Source organism: Macrosteles quadrilineatus, unplaced genomic scaffold, assembly GCF_028750875.1.
Source record: "Macrosteles quadrilineatus isolate MER2022 unplaced genomic scaffold, UCM_ALF_1.0 Scaffold_4__1_contigs__length_99947679, whole genome shotgun sequence".
NCBI lineage: Eukaryota > Metazoa > Arthropoda > Insecta > Hemiptera > Cicadellidae > Macrosteles > Macrosteles quadrilineatus.
Genome location: NW_026542597.1, coordinates 67,074,796 through 67,082,097, shown reverse-complemented (window position 1 = coordinate 67,082,097; position 7,302 = coordinate 67,074,796). Strand labels below are relative to the sequence as shown.

The 7,302-nt window shown below is 31.0% G+C and overlaps 1 long non-coding RNA gene across 1 annotated transcript; it reads left to right on the top strand.

The window, feature by feature from the left end:
* The first annotated feature begins 3,341 nt into the window (after positions 1-3,341).
* LOC128991405 (uncharacterized) lies at positions 3,342-4,823 on the top strand. Its single transcript, XR_008490635.1, has 2 exons — positions 3,342-3,429; positions 4,618-4,823. It is a non-coding gene; the product is annotated as an uncharacterized LOC128991405 (long non-coding RNA).
* Positions 4,824-7,302: the final 2,479 nt, after the last annotated feature.

The window sequence follows — 7,302 nt, the reverse complement described above, 5'->3', positions numbered from 1 at the left end:
CAAAATTTAAAATCCATCCTAGCTTTATCTATAAATGTAGATTTGGTATCTTCGTACTTTAACTTATCTTAAATCTTAGTATTGCATGTGAGTATAAACACAAGTCATTAGATTTATACTTTTTGGTCGTTTATGTTATTTTAACAGTAATTGGAAGTTAATTTTAATTTTCTTACATAAATGCAGTTACTCCATCCATTGGCAAAGTGTAAATTATCTGAATGGTAAACACGTTACTGATCTATTTTACATTTGATCAGTAACGTTTTCACCATTCAGATAATATATATGTATATATATGTATATGGTCCTGTGTTTATAGAAAATATCATTTTTTTCTTCTATACTGATTGAACAGTTTAAAGTGATATCTCCAGAAAACAATTACCAAAACTCTTACAAAACCGAATCACAATAAAAACATCAATCTGCTACCAGCTGTCATTATAGTAGTTATCGCAACGATCGCGTAAAGATAAACGAGTAGAAATTTAAGGTACGAGACTTGGTGAGTGCATTAAAAACTTCTACGAGTGTCGTTAAGACTATTTACGCGAGCTGCATACACTACTTTACCTACGACCATTTTTATAAATATGAACAATCACTACTCCTAACTTCTAAGAGATGTCATGTTTTCATTTATAACCTCTAATTGCCATTGACAGTGATGCAACGACTCATTGTACCAACCACTAATTAACAATTAAATTGGTCTTAACAGCTGATTAGTTGAAGTTTAAAACATTACAATTTTACTTCTTTTCTCTTAATCCTTGAATCTCATTGGTACGTTACTCGAGTTGTTATGTAAAACAATGCTGTTAAGTGAATATGTTCAATCCTAAGAACTAAACTGAAACGGCTAGTTTAAAAAACGGTCGTAGGTAAAAGTGATTAACAGCTTCAATTGTATTGTAAATTAATATTTTGGCAAATGAATGAAAAGAATATTTTTACATCTGTAACCACAAATGCCATTAAGGCTTGAATTCATCAGTGTCAATGCATTTTCCAGCATGAAACTCCATGCACAGTTATGTTTGTAGCAATTATACCACGATCGACATTTGTGGTCTACAGTTCTGTGGTGTGATCGTTATCCCAGCCACTAGTGCCTCATCTACGTTCCCTATAATAACAATGGTTAGTATTTCTGTTGTTGGTACTTGATGAAGTTTCCTTTTTTCTACGCCAGTGGCATTTTGGTTAAATTCAACATGAAAATAAACGCTTTTAAGGGACGTTTTTTAAGTTTTGTGGTTGTACCGGGAATTGAACCCATCCCTCCCGCATCGAAGTCCGAGACGTTAACCACTAGACTAGCAACACAACCATTTTGACTTTAAATTTACCTTTACCGAGTTGTTTAAGTTGTTATAGCTTTTCAGTTTTTCGATTTGAGACACATAGTGCAAAAATTGGTGCATACAATATAACTTAAAGGTTTTTTTTATTTTATCATTCACTTTTTTATATGAAGCTCATAAAATGTTGCACCCAGAAACAATGGAGAAACAGCCTATAATAGGGTATATACTACTAAAACAAGGGAAACCAATATGAGGTTCTTTCATTACATTTTTCATTTTATCACTAAGTAAGCTAAGAAAGAAAACTATTTATTTTAAATGAACCATAATGGATGAATAATAACTACTTGTATCAAACAACAATCAATTATTGACATACTCTGATAAGATCCAGTGTTTTATTTGTAACCTGTTCGTCTTCTTAGATAGTAAATACATTATATACTAAGTGATTTCAAAAGCAGCGCATGTCCAAGTAACAACATAGTTAGGATCTGAGCTCAAAATACGAAGCAATACCATTTCGTAGGCTCAAACCATTCGTCTTTCCATTTTTGTATGAATCTAAATATTTCATAGTGAGAGAAGTATCTTCTACAGATTTTCGCTAGAACCAGCATAGAACCCGTCATTGCCTGAAAGAAAATTAAGATGACATTGTATCAAAGCTATTATGAAATGTCTAAAATTTAAAGTTCTATTACTTTAACAAATATGCAAGTATTCACATTTGGTAGATTGAGTTTAATCATTGTCTATGGAAATTTGAAATATTATCAGGAAACATAGAAATAATAATAGATATGTAGCTCGTTTCTTAACCCATACTAACCTTTTAATTCTTTATAGAGCTTAAGTCGTGATAAGATTAATAAAATGTATCTACAAACAATTTTTCTGGAACTATTGTTGGTAAACTTTTTTAACACGTTGGGTGCTGATGACGGGAATTCCCGCAATTGCTTAACATTGAAATAAATGCAACTTTTATGTTCAAACATGTCGACAGCACAAATAGTGTTAACCTAACCAAAAATGAATAAGTTATTTCTATTTTAATAGCAATCTTAACTCCATATTTTTAGTGGAATAATTGGTTGTTAGAATTAAGTGTTTCGCTGTGTTTATAGGTCCAACATTTTTATAAATAAGAAAACTGGGGCCGTGTTCAATGCAAATTTTTACACTATCGGAATATTCTGTAAAATTTTTACCACCATATCAGCAGACAATAACATCGACAGTTCTATAGTTTGTAAAAATGTCAGTTAAGACAAAAATTGTTCAGATGTATAACGATCCTGTGTAACAACGAGATTGCTACGAAAGTAAAATAGCATTTAAATTCATTTTTATCTGAATTCAAACAAATACTCACAAAGTATTTAACATATCGGTCGGTGTAGTCTCTGTCATATGTGTAGTCTGTTTTTGGCAATCCCGTGTCATGTTTGTGTGGATCTTTATTTTCATCGTCTGTGTTCCAATCTAGGGGCTTTTGGCACAGTTTTCTTTTAAAATAAGCATACAAGAGACCCATATGCTGAGACACGACACAAACTTCAACTATTCTAGGCTAACTGCCGAACTACGAAGCTACAACTGAGTACAAGTTGAAAATGTTTTGATAATGAACGTGATACACAGACCTTCATTATAGAAGGTTATTTTAGATGTACATTATTATAGAAAATATCATTTTATGCAATTAAAATGAAATAGAATATATTACTGTTGGTTCTCTTTATTGATTGTCATTAACAGTATTACCATTTGATTAACTTATTCATTGAAGTGAATATTAATTTATTTGTAACGATCTTTTAGTAGTTTATTCTGAGAAAACAATGCTGTTCTTAAAAGTGGTTAATTGGCTTTGTAATGTAGAATTTAGTACGTAACAAAAAATAATTGTATGAATAACATTTGACTTATAAAAATAAATTAAACATTTTTTATATTATAAAGTTTTTATTTTATGGTTTAAAATATTCGTTTTTGTTATCTCATTGAATGTAGTACCGATAACATTTGATAATAATTCACTTATTTATTTTATTTATGATAAGAGAAGCTTGTACGCATAATTATGGCTTCAAAATGGGTGGATAAACTTGTGAGTATTGTTTTTTATTCATTATTTTATTTGAAGTAAAATATCAAAAATTTTTTAACTTTTTTTAATATATTTTTTTTATAAAAATCTGATGCGGAATTTAAGTTTCAGATGTGGTTTTTACACATAGTATACTTAATAGCCTAAAAAAGTTTGTATTTGAAGTCAATTATAAGGGATTTTGATTTGACGTTCAAAGAAGTAATAGACCCAAAAATAGTCATAAAGGAGGCACAACTTTGACTAAAAATACATTTAATTTCAATATTTTTAAGAATTTTAATGAATAAAGTCTTTGATTTCTATGGGTACGAGTATAAACAAAACAAGGTCCCAGGACTGAGCTACTAAGCCTACAATAATTACTCTCCTATAAGGAAATGTACTTACACCCTTAGCCATTAACATTTTGATGGGAATTATAATAATATACTCGTATATTTAGGTGGACAGTAATAGACATTTAAAACATCAATCCATTGTATTTATCCTTGTTTGGTTAAGTATAAAGAAATGATTACACTTTTTTAAGGTTCAGGATTAAATTTCACCTCAAAAATACAGATTAATACATATATTGTTAACAACATATAGGAGGTCAAAAAGGTTGATACATCCATAAATTACATGTTATTGATAATTTCTATATTACACAAATATTGTATTCAAAACAAATAGCGTCGCAGAAGCAAACACATTGAAATATTTAGTGAATAATTCAAATCAGCAACAAACTATATTTGTGTAAAGGTACAGTTATTGATTTTTCTAATGATAAAAAAGTATTACTGGTCACACATCGAAAAGTCATTTAAACCACAATATAGTCACAGAAGAAAGTCCTGAAGTTTATGTTTCTGTTAAATCAGCGCCTGAATCTCTGGTACAAACATTACAGAGGCTGGTATTAATCACTACCGTCTTTTTAGCTCTGAGTGTTACCATAGACAAAAATAATTAAATATAGACTGTCAGCCGTTCTGCGGTTACCATGGTTACCATAGGTTCTTTCTGGCGCAGACCGCTGAGAGAGCCGTGTAGTTACGTAGTGCGTAGGACTAACTACATGGCACTCCCAGCGGTGTGCGCCAGAACCTATGGTAACCGCAGCACAGATGACGGTCTATATTTAATTTTTTTTTCTATGGTGTTACTAATATGAATGAACCAACATATGTTTGTCGCCAGATCATGTCATGTCTGCTAGTGGTGACGTCATCGTTTGTTGGAGTGTTTGCAGGGAAGAAATACGTCGACTGGAGAAGCTTTCGCTTGTTCAGTAGATACATGAAGATACAGTAGATACAGATGAAGGGAAGAATCGCTCTTACATGTACATATGTTGATTGAGTGTTAGTGTTGTTTTCTGAGTTTTATTATACCACTTTTGTCAGTTTTGTGGTATTCTTTTACCCTTTTATTCTCAGTCCTAGGTGTTCCATACGTTGAGGTAATTTTTATAATCCTTCGAGAATCATTCTCTTTTTGCTTTCTCAATTTATTTTTTTTTACTTGACCAAAACACAGAAAAGTAAGGAACAGAGTAAACATGCTTGGGACAACGTGGGACATCCGCGTGTTTTCAGCTCTTGTTGTGCCGGAAATATACTTGTGAGAGTCTCTGAGATATTTAACTTTGAATGTCGGTTATTTAGTATTTTTCTCATACTGAATATCTAGTTTTTATGAAAATCGAATAATGATCACAAATGCACTTATGAACAAAACTATATATTTTATTTGGTTCTTCGAAATATCAAATGGTTTAATAACTAACTCTAAACATTAGGTTACTGTTATCGTTTTCTGTGAAAGAAAAACAATGGTGTCAAAAATGACTTTTTGGGAAGAATTATAAAATATCAGGTTCTGGATGTTGTTTTTCCCCCTATAGGCTAAATGAATATCCTGTAACCAAAAAAAACTAGTTTAAATATTTAGAAAGCGCCTGTTAACAGTCCAAAAGCATTTTTTAGGACTAACGTGTATTGTGATACAGCAGGCGCTCCAGGCTTTCGTTTGAGACCAAATGTTTGTTATTTTACTGTGTAGTGTGTATAAATCTAAACTGTTCTATTTTCAATTAATTACTTATAAGCATTTAAAATAATAATGATAGTAAATATACAAAAACTTAAGAAACCCCCTATTTCAGTTTTAATTATTGTAAATCTTTGTCTTAAAAGAAAATTTAGGACTTACTAATTTGATTACTGAGAGATTACGTATTTTATTTTATCTCTACTACACTATATTCATGACAACGGATTGGTTATTATCAAAAGGTCTTTATATTTTTTAAGTCTTTCTTTTAAAATAATTTGCTTGTATTAAAGGTGAAATTGGTTTTTAGTTACTGTAATTTTACATTGAATAATTATGTAAAGTATTTCACAAAGGAAATGTGGTAAAAAATAATGTTAAAATATGGTAATAACAGGCGTTAGTTGAACACGACTATATACATATAATATTTAATGATACCACTAAACGTCTACAAATTAATCTTATGAGATTTGCAACAAACAAATCCTTTAAAACACATATAAAACAATTCTTGGGGGAACTCCACCCATAAAAACCAGGTTTTTAAAAAAATCTATCCTATTTCAGTTATATATGTAGAAGTTAAAAAGTGTTTTACAGTTTTTCCTAAACATTTTGATGTAAGACACATAGTAAAAATATTTTTGTATGCACTATTATTTTACAAAATAAGTAAGTGCTACACTGGCCCCGTTCGCCGAAAGTTTAATATCCCTCCCCTTCGGAAACTTTCGACATAATTTGTATACATTCTCTACGAAATAGCTTCAACCCTCAATGGTCTCAATGGTTCAAAACTGCACCCAGCTGTTTCTGATCATTGGACTTTTAATAGATAATCATGACTAATGAAACAGCTGATCTTAGTCAGTGACAATGCTACACAGACCATTACACTTCATTCTACACTCATAATTCACTTTGGCATATATTAGTGTTAAAATACACCTACATAGGAGGCGTTCCCATCTCAATGATTGATAATTAAATTGATTATTGATGTTTGACTATTGTATTTGTGACCTTTGCTTTACGGGGAATCAAAATAAAACGAGTAGACAAAGTGTTTTCGTTCGACATCACGAAACCAATGTAGGTGTCCAAAGTGGTGGCCTTTGAATAATTACTTGAATAGCTTCCAAGAACTAACGTCACTCACTGGGCTTTGACTAGGTGGACACAGACGACGTCTCTTTTGACGTCACCGTGTCAGGAGTCTACATTCACAGTCAACAAGAGGGACACCTTCCTGTCTGTCTTTGATAGGGAGACCTTGTGTAGTTCAATGTAGGTACAGTAAATTCATCGTTTGATTTAACTTTTAAAACGAATGTTTTGTGTCGTACAAATCGTACCATGTATTTTGGCGAACTCATGCTACATGTTAAAAATAGATGGAACGTACAATACTCAATTAAACACTAAATTTCTCAAGTGTTTTAATACATTTTATACGATTTTAAAATTTGTTCCTAATTAAGACGTAATTTTTAAATCTACTTAAGAGATATGCTTGAGTTAAAGATTGTATTTTTTTAATTTTAAACCCAGGGTGAATTACATTAAAAAGGAAAATGAGTTTTTGGATTTTTTTATGGTACTAAAAAAACTGACGCAAAGTGTAATTAATTTAATGTGAAGATAGTAATAATTGTACTCAAACAGTACTTTCACATTCCTTAAAACTTCATTTAAGCGTCTTATAACCTTAATCTGATAAATAAACCTTACACAGCATAAACCTTAAACCGTACACATTTTAGTTAATTTTTATTTTCGAGGTCATGTCTAGAGTTTCGTGTTTTGATGTCCAGATAGTGAATGCAT